The sequence below is a fragment of the Rhinoraja longicauda genome, chromosome 14, assembly GCF_053455715.1.
Source record: "Rhinoraja longicauda isolate Sanriku21f chromosome 14, sRhiLon1.1, whole genome shotgun sequence".
Taxonomy (NCBI): domain Eukaryota; kingdom Metazoa; phylum Chordata; class Chondrichthyes; order Rajiformes; family Arhynchobatidae; genus Rhinoraja; species Rhinoraja longicauda.
The window spans coordinates 44,838,373-44,850,717 of NC_135966.1; the positions used below are offsets into that span (position 1 = coordinate 44,838,373).

General features: G+C 51.0%; 1 protein-coding gene across 4 annotated transcripts in view; it reads right to left on the reverse strand.

Annotated features, from left to right (window-relative positions):
• Positions 1 to 12,345, reverse strand: part of LOC144600241 (serine/threonine-protein kinase 32A-like) — a 299,488-nt gene that overhangs the window by 199,261 nt on the left and 87,882 nt on the right. The window contains exon 2 of one of the 4 annotated variants that reach the window (XM_078411794.1): positions 4,958 to 5,064. The exons of the other annotated variants lie outside the window; for them this stretch is intronic. The gene's annotated coding sequence lies outside the window, so the exon portion shown is untranslated. The remainder of the gene's footprint in view (positions 1 to 4,957; positions 5,065 to 12,345) is intronic. 4 annotated transcript variants of the gene reach the window in all.

Below are 12,345 nucleotides of genomic sequence, written 5' to 3' on the forward strand. Positions count from 1 at the left end.
ATGTAAACAGAGTACTCTGTAAAACCCATTATAAACAACAACAAAAAGTTCAGTATATATATACTTAACTTTTTATTGTTGTTTATTATAGGTTTTACTGAGTACTATGCTTACATATATGTTGTGCTGCTACAAGTAAGAATTTCATTGTTCCTTTTTGGGCCATACTCTTGACAACATCGTCCATCATTTGTCACTTTTTAAAGGCCACCTCACTAAATTGAGTGATTTAGTTGATTGACTAAATCACTCAAAATAGTCTAGATTAGTTTAGTTTAGATTAGAGATACAGCTGATTAGAGATAAGAGATGCCACTGAGTCCGCACCGACTGGCGATCCCCGCACATTAACACTATCCTACACACACTAGGGACAATTTACAATTTATACCAAGCCAATTAACCTACAAACCTGTACGTCTTTGAAGTGTGGGAGGAAACCGGAGATCACGGAGCAAACCCACACGGTCACGGGGAGAACGTACAAACTCCGTTCAGACAGCACCCGTAGTTAGGCTCAAACCCGGGGCACTGGCGCTGCAAGGCAGCACTGCGCCACTGTGCTGCCCTGGTTTAGTCACTCAACTAAATTGAGTCATTTAGTTAATAACCATCTCCCAATAACAATTAGCTTTGCTCCCAATATGAATTATGCACAAACGTGCACATGCACACGCATATGCCCCCACCCTCACCCAATCTCCCCCCAAACCACCCCCCCAAAATCTCCCCCCCCCAAATCTAGCCCCTCTACAAACCTCCCCCCACTAATTCTCCTCCTCCCCAAACCTCCCCCCCCCTCCAACCTGCCCCATGAACCTCCCCCCAAACCCTTGCACGTGTAAAATCGGACTTTCAGACTTGTTTAAATTTCTCTAAATGTCCAGCCACTTCCTACAAATCCTGCATGAACCATTTTATTTGCATTCTCTCATCTAAAGCAGCCATAAATGAACTGGATATTTTGCCTTCAAGAAGGAGCAATGGAGTTGTTGACTGGGGCAATGATAGAACTCCCAGTAAGAAAGTGATCAGCACCATGTATGCAATACGACCACATAATGAAATTTATGTTATGTTCAGACCTGGGCAAGGAGCACATTGCAGCAAAAGTAGGTATCTAAATTATATCCATAAAAGCTTGGTATTTGTAATTGACTAGATTCAATCACTGGAAAGACAAACACTTCAGAGTAGGCTGCATTTAGATAATTCAGTTCTGGGCACCATGTTATAGGAAAGTGTCGGAAGGAACTGCAGATGCTGGTTTAAACCGAAGATAGATACAAAAAGATGGAGGAAAGATGTTGTCAAGCTGGAAAGGGTACAGAGAAGATTTACGAGGATGCTACCAGGACTAGAGGGTCTGAGCTATCGGCAGAGGTTGAGTGGGCTGGGACGCTATTCCTTGGTGCGCAGGAGGATGAGGGGTGATCTTATATAGGTGTATAACATCACGAGAGGAATAGATCGGGTGGATGCACAGAGTCTCTTGCCCAGAGTAGGTGAATCAAGGACCAGAGGACATAGGTTTACGGTGAAGGGGAAAGGATCTAATAAGAATATGACGGGTAACATTTTCACACAAAGGGTGGTGTGTGTATGGAACAAGCATGACTCTATGACTCTATTTTTTTCCTTTTTTTGCCTCTTTCATGTTTATCCTCTGTTCTCTGCGGCAGTTAGTTTTGCCCTGCCTAGTATCTCCATGCTTATTTGTTAATATGTACTAAAAGTTTTACTTCCATCCACATTTCCATTCAATGTTTCCCATTGTAAAGTCAGCATTTATGAGGGAGCTATCTATTTGAATTTATAACTACCTAACAGAGTTATTGAGTTATACAGCGCGGAAGTTATGGAATCATACAACAAGATGTCCCATCTCAGATAGTCTCATTTGCCCACGTTTGGTCCATATCCCATCCAAACTTTTCCTATCTGTGTACCTGTCAAAGTGTCTGTTAAATCCTGTTATAATACTTTCCTCAACTACCTCCCCTGGCAACTCGTTCCATAGACCCACCAACCTCAGACTGAAAAAGTTGCCCCTCAGGTTCCAATTAAATCTTGTTCCTCTCACCTTAAACTTATGTCCCCTGCTTCTTGATTGCCCTACACTAGATAGAAGTCAAGTCAAGTCAATTTTATTTGTATAGCACATTTAAAAACAACCCACGTTGACCAAAGTGCTGTACATTTGATTAGGTTCCAATAGAAAAAAAATGAAAACATACAGTAGCACGCAAACAGTTCACAGCGCCTCCTCAATGAACCTCAAACGCTAGGGAGTAGAAATATGTTTTGAGCCTGGACTTAAAGGAGTCGATGGAGGGGGCAGTTCTGATGGGGAGAGGGATGCTGTTCCACAGTCTAGGAGCTGCAACCGCAAAAGCGCGGTCACCCCTGAGTTTAAGCCTAGACCGCGGGATAGTGAATAGCCCCAAGTCGGCCGATCTGAGGGACCTGGAGTTAGAGAGGGGGGTTAGAAGATTTATGCACACTATGCACTCACCCTATCTATTCTCCACATGATTTTATCACTTCAAGGAATAAAGTCCTAGCCTGGTCAACGTTTCCCACTAGCTCAGGCCTTTGAATCCTGGAAACATCCTCGTAAATAATCTCTGTACCGTTTCCAGATTAATGACATCCTTCCCATAGCGGGGTGATGAAAATTGAACACAATGCTCCAAATGCTCCACTTCCCGGATGTCCATTTGCCCACAGACGACCAACTCTAAGCAACTTTAGCAAGTTCCTGTCTAATAACATCAAAGTTAGCCTGACCCCAATTCAGAACTTTAATTTGTGGGCTTTTAAAGCAAACTAGACCAAGTGGACCCGTTGGGCCCATTCCTCGAAGAGGGGGGACAGGGAAGGGGAGAGGGTCTGATTGAGTGAAGCCTGGACCCAAAGCCTCTCTTGTATTGTAGCACCCTCAACCGCCCACTCAATCCCCCTTATCCCCCCCTCCTCCCCTACTAACCCACTCCATTCCCCCTAGCCACCCCCACTTGCCCCTCCCCTGCCCCCACCCGGGAACGCGGGGGATGGAGTGGCTGAGTGTTAGACCAATGCAGTAGAGGTTTGGGGGAGTTTCAAAGGGGGTTCAGGGGGGGGGTGAATTGGGTGAATGGAGGGTGGAAGAGAGGGGGGATAATGGGGCTGGGGGATGGAGTGGGTGAGAAGCGGATAAGGGGGTGGGTTGTGGGGGAGATGATAAGGAGTTGAGGGTGTGTGGATGGAGTGGGTGAGTGAGGGGGAGTTTTAAGGGGAATTGAAGGGGGTATGGAGTGCCTGAGTGGGGCTCTCAAAAAAAATCCTAAACACAATTTCAGTTAATGCAGGAGAGGTTTGGGGGAGTTAAGGGGGTTTCAGGTGGGAATGGAGTGAGTGAGTGGGGGAGAGGGGGGGGGGGGGTTGAGTGGCTGTGTTAGACCAATGCAGTAGCGGTTTGGGGGAGTTTCAAAGGGAGTTCAGCAGCGATGAAATGGGTGTATGGAGTGTGGAAGAGAGGGGGGGGGGGATATGGGGGCTGGAGTGGGTGAGAAGAGGATAAGGGGGCTGAGGTGGGTTATGGAGGGGATGATAAGTGGGATTGAGGGGGGTGTGGATGGAGTGGGTGAGTGGGGCTCTTAAAAAAACCTGAAACCAATTTAAGTTAATGCAGCACAGGTTTGGGGGAGTTTTAAGGGGGATTGAAGGGGGAATGGAGTGCGTGAGTGGGGCTCTGAAGAAAAATCCTAAACACAATTTCAGTTAATGCAGGAAAGGTTTGGGGGAGTTTTAAGCGGGGGGGGGGGGGGGGGGTTGAGGTGGGAATTGAGTGCCTGAGTGAGGGGGATGGGGTGGCTGCGTAAGGGGAGGGTGTTAGACCAATGCAGTCGAGGTTTGGGGGAGTTTTAAAGGGGGTTCAGGGGGGATGAATTGGGCGAATGGGAGATGGAGAGAGGATAAGGGGGATAGAGTGGGTGAGGGGAGGATAAGAGGGTTGAGGTGGATTGCAGGGGGGGATGATTAGTGGGATTGAGGGAGTATGGATGGAGCAGGTGAGTGGGGCTCTGAAAAACATACTAAACACAATTTCAGTTAATGTAGGAGAGGTTTGGGGGAGTTTTAAGGGGGGGGGGTTTAGGTGGGAATGGAGTGCCTGAGTGAGGGGGGTTGAGGTGGGAATGGAGTGGCTGAGTAAGAGGAGGGTGTTAGACCTATGCAGTGAAGATTTGGGGGAGTTTTAAAGGGGGCTCAGGGGGGATGAATTGGGTGAGTGGAGGAGGGGGATAAGGGGGCTGAGGAGGTTGGAGTGGGTGAGGGGACGATAATGCAGGTTGAGGTGGGTTGTGGCGGGGGATGATAAGTGAGGTTGAGGGGGTGTGAATGGAGTGGGTCTCTTACAAAAACCTGAAACCAATTTAAGTTAATGCAGCACAGGCTTGGGGGAGTTTTAAGGGGGATTATTGGGGGAATGGAGTGCAAGAGTGGGGCTCTGAAAAAATCCTAAACAAAATTTCAGTTAATGCAGGAGAGGTTTGGGGGAGTGTTAACGGGGGATTGAGGTGGGAATGGAGTGCGTGGGTGGGGATGGAGTGGCTGAGTGTGGGGAGGGTTTTAGACCAATGCAGTAGAGGTTTTTCTGGGAGTTTTAAAGGGGGTTCGGGGGGATGAATGGGGGGGGGGGGGGTGGTGGAGGGGGGATTAGGGGAATTGAGAGAGTGAGTGGAGTTCTCAAATGAAACAAATCTAAATGAGGAAGAATGAAATTAATTTTATGTTTAAAAAACAAAGCGTTTTTTTCTTTAAATCGTTTTTTTAAAGTGAAATAATCCTATGAAAACGTACTTTTTTGACAAAAAAGAAATCAATGCTTTTTGAAATGAAGCGAAATCAATGCTTTTTGAAATGAAGCGTTTCTCTTTGAAAATGAAAGGAATATAAATGAAGGCGACTCCCTCACGTGGTACACCGACCAATGGGGCGACTCCCTCACGTGGTACACCGACCAATGGGGCGACTCCCTCACGTGGTACACCGACCAATGGGGCGTCGAGTGCCAAGTGGGAGCTGAACAGAAAAAGGCAACGTTCACTCACTAAAAAACCCTCCCCGAAGTATGAAATAGAAATAAAACAATCGGAAATGAGGAAAAATGAAATGCAAGTAATGTTAAAAAGACAAATCTTTTTTTAGAGCACAAAACGGCAAACCTCCCTAACTAAAGAAAGCCTCCCCGAGGTAAAAACTAAAAAGAAACCAAAGTAAATAAGGTAAAATGAAATGAACTTTATGTTTAAACAAAGCGATTTGCTTTAAATAAAATATCAATGGAAATGAAGCTTATCTTATATTGCACAGCAGCAGCCAAAGCTCGACGTCTCAGCACGAACCGGACAGTTCAGCAGCAGCGGGAGCTTTCAGCGGGACAAGCCCTGTCGTACAAATAAGAGTGGCGGCGGCGGCAGCGCTCCTCTCACGTGGGACAATTGTGCGGGTCCCATTGCTCCACTCCCTCTCCCAGTCCTCCCCCAGTCCATCCCCCCTCCTCCTCCTCCTCCTCCTCCTCCCCTCCCCCTCACCCGGGCGGGGGAGCGCATTAGTGAAAGGTCCGGGGGGGGGGGGGGGGGAGCGCATTAGTGAAAGGTCCGGGGGGGAGCGCATTAGTGAAAGGTCTGGGGGGGGGGGAGCGCATTAGTGAAAGGTCCGGGGGGAGGAGCGCATTAGTGAAAGGTCCGGGGGGGGGGGGGGGGGCGCGAGAGCGAGCTGATCTGATCTGTTGAAGACGTGCGGGTCACATTGCATTGTGACGTCAGACGCTGAACGGGGGGGGGAGGGAGGAGCGCGAGCTGATCTCTCATAGGTGCACGGGTGCCATTGTGACGTCACATGCTGAAGCCCTTCAAGAAATGGGTTAGAAATGAAAATTTTAAACTTTAATATCTCTCTATTTGGGCCCGTCCTCGTATGGTTTCCATTGTGACCTGGGGAAATTGCTTTTTTCTTTAAAATAAATTGTCTGTTAAAAAAAAATGTAATTTCAGTTGGGGGGGGTGGGGGAGGAGCGGAGAGGAAGGGGTGGTGGTGGAGAGGACGGGAGGGTGGAGAGGGGTGGTGTCGGTGAGGAGGGGGGAAATGGGGTGGGGGGAATGGGGTGGGGGACGGGAACGGGGAGAGGGAGCCACTGACACCATCCTTCCAGCGGCCATCTTCTTTTCCCTTCACTCCAAAATTCTTAAGGGGTTGGACATGCTAGATGCAGGAAGATTGTTCCCGATTTGGGGAAGTCCAGAACAAAGGGTCACAGTTTAAGGATAAGGGGGAAATCTTTTAGGACCGAGATGAGAACGTTTTTTTTCACACAGAGAGTGGTGAATCTGTGGAATTCTCTGCCACAGAGGGTAGTTGAGACCAGTTCATTGGCTATATTTAAGAGGGAGTTAGATGTGGCCCTTGTGGCTAAAGGGATCAGGGGTATGGAGAGAAGGCAGGTACAGGATACTGAGTTGGATGATCAGCCATGATCATATTGAATGGCGGTGCATGCTCGAAGGGCCGAATGGCCTACTCCTGCACCTATTTTCTATGTTTCACTGTGGTGTCGTGCTCCTCCAGGGGAGGGGAAGCGCAATTAAAGGCAGTACAGGGAAGGGGATAGGGTGTGACCGAGGAGCCTTGGACCCAAAGCCTCTCCTGTATTGGTGTAGCACCCTTAACCCCCTACTCAATCACCCTTATTCCCCCCACCCCCCACTGTCCCATCTTCCCTGACCCCCACTGTCCCTTCTCCCCCACCACCACCCCCTCCTTCCCCCACCCCTGCTGTCCCATTCCCCCCACCCCTCCTCCCCATCCCCTCTTCCCTCCTCCCCACCGCACCCTGCCCTCCTCCCCAGTCCCACTCTCCCTCCCACCCCCACTCGCACTCTCCCCCACCACCACCCCCTTTCCACCACTTTCCTCTCCCCCCACCCCCCACTCTCTCCTCCCTCCCACCCCCCATATTCTCTCCTCCCCCAACCCCACTCTATCTCCCCCAGCCCCACTCACATTCTCCCCGACCCCCTCTCTCCTCCAACCCTCCTCACCCACCCCGACTCCCCCTCTCTCCTCCCCACCCTCATCCCCCTCCCACCCCTACCCTCCACCCACTCTCTCCAAACGCATTCTCACTGTCCCCCTCCCTCCCATACCCTCTTCCCCACCCCCTCTCTCCTGACCCCAAGTCGCCCTTCCCCCCACACCCCCTCTCTCCTCCCACACCCCCTCCCTCCTTTCACTCTCTGTCCCCTTCCCCCGCCCACCTCCCCCCTCTCTCCCCCACTTTCTCCTCCCCTCACCACCATCCCCCCTCCCCCCCATCTGTCCCCCTCCCCAGTCCCTCTCCCTCCCACCCCCACTCTCTGCTCCTCCCAACCTCCCCCACTGTCCCCTGACCCCCACTGTCCCCATTCCCCCCACCACCACTCTCATCCCCCCACCATCACCCCCTCCTACCCCCACCCTCCACCCACTCACCCCACCCCCATTCTCACTGTCCCCCTCCCCCGCTCCCCCTCTCCCCTCTCCCCCACTGTCCCCTTCCTCCCCAGCCCCACTCTCTTCCCCACCACCACCCTTCCCCCCACACCCCTCTCTCCTCCCCCTTTCACTCACTGTCCCCTCCCCCCCACTCTTCCATAACCGTCACCGCCCCCCTCCCCCCCACTGCCCTCCTCCCCAGTCTCTCCTCCACTTCCCCCCACCCATCTCCTACCCCAGCCTCTCTCACTCTCCCCATCCCCCTCTCTCCTCCCCACCCCTCTCCCCACCTTCACCCCCACCCTCCCCTCCCCCACCTTCACCCCACCCTCCCCTCCCCCACCTTCACCCCCACCCTCCCCTCCCCCACCTTCACCCCCACCCTCCTCTCCCCCACCTTCACCCCCACCCTCCCCTCCCCCCACCTTCACCCCCACCCTCCCCTCCCCCCACCTTCACCCCCACCCTCCCCTCCCCATTCTCTCCTCCCCCAGCCCCACTCTCTCTCCCCATCCCCCTCTCTCCTCCACCCCACCCACCCATCCACACTCGCCCCACCCCCATTCTCACTGTCCCCGCTTCCCCACCCCCACTGTCCCCCTTCCCCCCACCCCCTCTCCTCCCCCACCACCATCCCCCTCCTCCCTCACCCACTTGCACTTCGCCTCCCCTTTCACTCTCACTGTCCCCTTCCCCCCCACCTACCTTCTCCCCCTTTCCCTCCCCCCACTCTTCCCTGACCCTCACTGTTCCCCTTTCCCCCACCCCCTCTTTCCCCCCCACCAACACCCCAGTCCCTCTCCGCTCCCCCCTCCCCCCAAGTCTCCACACTTCCCTGACCCCCACTGTTCCCCTTCCCCCCACCCCGCTCCCTTTCCCCCCCAACCACCCCCGCTGTCCCACTCTCTCCTCACCTACTCTCACTCTCACCCCCTTTCCCCACCTCCCCCCTCCTACCCCCACCCTTCCCTCCACCCACTCGGCCCCCACGTCCACTCCCCTCCGTGGAGCCGTTGGCAGCGAAAGGCACTTACCGAGCGTGCAGGGAGGAGGAGGGAGCTCCGGACTACTCGAGGCGGGCGGCGGAGGTGGGACTACTCGAGTCGGGCAGCGGCGGATCTGGGAGTTGGGGAGAGGAGAGAGAGGCGCGAGGCGCGTACAAGATGGCGGATCGTGAGGAGGCCGCCATCTTTGTGAAGTCGCGACGGGGCCGTCGGTGGCAGCGGCCCTCGTCGACGCCGCCATCGGTGGAAGCGGCCGCTGAAGGAGAAGAAGAAGCAGCCCACTGCGCTGCGGCCTGTGTGCGGTAACGGTGCTGGGCCCGGGCGGGAGAGGGAGGAGGGGGAGGGAGGGCAGCAGTAGAGCTCTCGTCACCCCGCATTGACAGGCACTGTCGTCAGTCGGGCGGGTGCCACCCCCCCGCCCCCCGCCCGCCCAGCTCCCCAACACGGTCTCGAAGGCGATTCAGCGAGATGAACATCCCCCAGTTGTCGTGTTCTCGGACACTCAAAAGTCTCCCTGACAGGGGAAGCACACCACTGCCCGACCCACCATCTCTACTGAAGTAGACACAAGAAGAAAGAAAAAAACTTAGACTCTACCTTATTCCACCATCACCCTTTTTCGCGAAGCCTCTCAAGCCAACGCCTCACAGTTACACTCCATAAAACCAACGCCTCACAGTTACCCTCCATAAAACCAACGCCTCACAGTTACCCTCCATAAAACCAACGCCTCATAGTTACCCTCCACAAGGCTTCAGGAGCCAATGGATAATACTTGCCCTCCACACAGCCTCATCCAACACGGCCGGTCCCAACAGACCATTCCACTCGTGTCTACCTTCGTTTTTATACATCCACTCACTCCAATTTGCTAACTAACTTCAGCTGCATAACTGTGGGCTCAGAGTTGCTGCCTTACAGCACCAGAGACCCTGGTTCGTTCCTGACTATGGAGTTTGTACCTTCTCCCCGTGACCTGTGTGGGTTTTCTCCTCGATATTCGGTTTCATCCCTCACTCCAAAGACCTACAGGCTCATAGGTTAATTGGCTTGGCATAATTGTAAACTGTCCCTAGTGTGCATACGATTGCGTTAGCGTTAGGATCGCTGGCCGGCACAGACTCGGTAGGCTGAAGGGCCTGTTTCCGCGCTGTATCTCTAAACTAAACGAAGCTGAATCTATGTCATGCCATATTGCACTCTCCCATCAGTGCAGATACTGCATTACCAGAAGTGCCAGAAATATGTTATTATAGTGGGACAAATTCATGAAATCGTTCCACTATACCTATTTTAGAAGTTTATTATGGAACTCTAAAGGTACAAAAAGAAATGATTGATTTTTAAATGGAGATGCAATTCAATTTACATGTCAGTTTCCAATTTCCCTTTCCTCTGACGCCATGTTACTTAAAAAACCTCAATTGTCCTTGACTCAATGAGGTTGACCCATGACACATTCAAAGTCATATACCAGTAAACATTCTTGCCATTTCTTTCCCTTTTATAGAAGTCCAGTTCCATATTCATGCACATGAAACTGCAATTATACCTGCTCAATGAACACAGTGCAGTTGTCCTCAGTTTTCACACCACATTTCTCAGCTTGATCTCAGAGAAACCATACACTTTCATCAATGGTATTATCTTTTTGTAACCGGCTCCACGTTTTGCCATTTAACTGTAATGCCAAATTAAAGTGTAATACGGAAAGATAGAGGGAATGCATGATGTTAACATCATGTTAACGTCAGTCTGAAGAAGGGTCTCGATCCGAAACGTCACCCATTCCTTCTCTCCTGAGATGCTGCCTGATCTGCTGAGTTACACCAGCATTTTGTGAAATAAATACTCATGATGTTAACATGTGCACTGGACCACATATGTGCATCCTGGTCATGATATTTAGTTTAGTTTAGAGATGCAGCGCGGACACGGGCCCTTCGGCCCACTGAGTCCATACCGACCAGCGATCCCCGCACATTAACACTATCCTACGCACACAAGGTCCCTGCGTCTGTGGACTTTGTGGGAAATGACATTAACAGCAGCAAAAAACAACCAAGAATGGCCAGTTAATCATTCCTGAAATGTGAACATTAAATCTAGAAGGCAAATCTCCAGACCATTAAGAAAAAGTACTCAAATGCTGCTTAACTTATATGGCTGGATATTTGCCATGTCGGCAGCCTGATGTTTCCCCTGCACCAAGTTAAGAAACTGGATACATTCCCTCTTTCTATCCTGTCCTTCATCATATACTCTGTCCTCGCTCGGCAGCATTAACTTTATCCATGAATCCCTCCATTTTACAGTCAGGTGCCCATCTCTGTCAAAAGCAGAATCTGGGAGGGTGATCAGGAGTAGGAATGATCATTCACCGGGAGTGTACACAGCCTGTTATCCACATAACAACTCTTTAAATGAAAAATGGTTTAAGTGAAAGAGCTACACAGACCCAGATTGTGCCCAACCCTGCCATTGAGTGACTCCTGATGCTAACAATGGATGGAGCCCGAGGATCCACACCTGATATTGAGTGAGAGGGGAGTTCTTCCACCAGGCATTGGGTCGGACCCAGAACTAAATGCGGCATCAAGGACCCCACGACCCATTTGTGGCATCGGGTAGACCCCCACGGTCTGGACCCAGCTCTGGGGATTGGTTTTGCATGTGCTTTGACCACTCCAGATTGACATTAGAAAGTCCCCAGGGTGGTGAATCTGTGGAACATATTGCCACAGAAGGCTGTGGAGGCCAAGTCAATGGATATTTTTAAGGCAACGTCAGATAGATTCTTGATTAGTACGGATGTCAGGGGTTATGGGGAGAAGGCAGGAGAATGGGGTTAGGAGGAAGAGATAGATCAACAATGATCAGTCTGTAGAAGGGTCTTGACCCGAAACATCACCCATTCCTTCTCTCCTGAGATGCTGTTTGACCTGCTGAGTTACTCCAGCATTTTGTGAATAAATACCTTCGATCAACAATGATTGAATGGCGGAGAAGATTTGATGGACCGAATGGCCTAATTCTGCTCACTTATGAACATGATCTACACCCGACATTAGGAAAGCCTCGAGGAACCAGACCAGGCACTGAATGGACTTTGGGTACATCCGCTCCAGGTTTGAGAGGGGCCCTAACATCCAGACTTGGCAGCCGGAAGGTCCCCTTAAAACAATCTCTGCAATGGTTGGGACCCGAGGACCCAGGGCTGGTTGCGTTCTTACCTCTCGTCATCGGCTGTAGTCACCACAGCTCCTGCTGATCACCCTGTGGTGCAGGGCTTCAGACTAAAGCGATAGCACCTCTTTGTCAGCTGTTGGGGCTGCCTTGTGGATTCCTAGCTCTGCACTCGTGGAATGTGTTACTATTGCTAAAAAATTAATGTCTCACTTCAAAGTCATAACCGACTTACAACTAAAAATCTAAGCGAAGCCTGGATTGGAGACATCAGTATACATCACTGATCTCAATTCTCCAGCAAGCATTCTCTTTTCCCTCTGGGGAGTACAGATCCAGCTGTATATAGTTTGCATTTTTACACTAATAACCAGATGATAGATGCCACGACACAAGCTCCTGATGATTGCAGTAGATGGGTGATGACAAGTATTCCCTGGATAGGTTTACGGAGCAAGAAGGCAAAATTGTACAAAGTGAAGTGATGCCACCCACAACTTTATTCGCATCGACAAAATAAAATAATGTGATTTTCACTCAAATATTTGTATTTCAAGATACTAATGATATTGGTCCTAATTTTAGAAACAACCTGACACTCAATTGCTGTTGAATCACATCTCATAGCACAAGATTAATC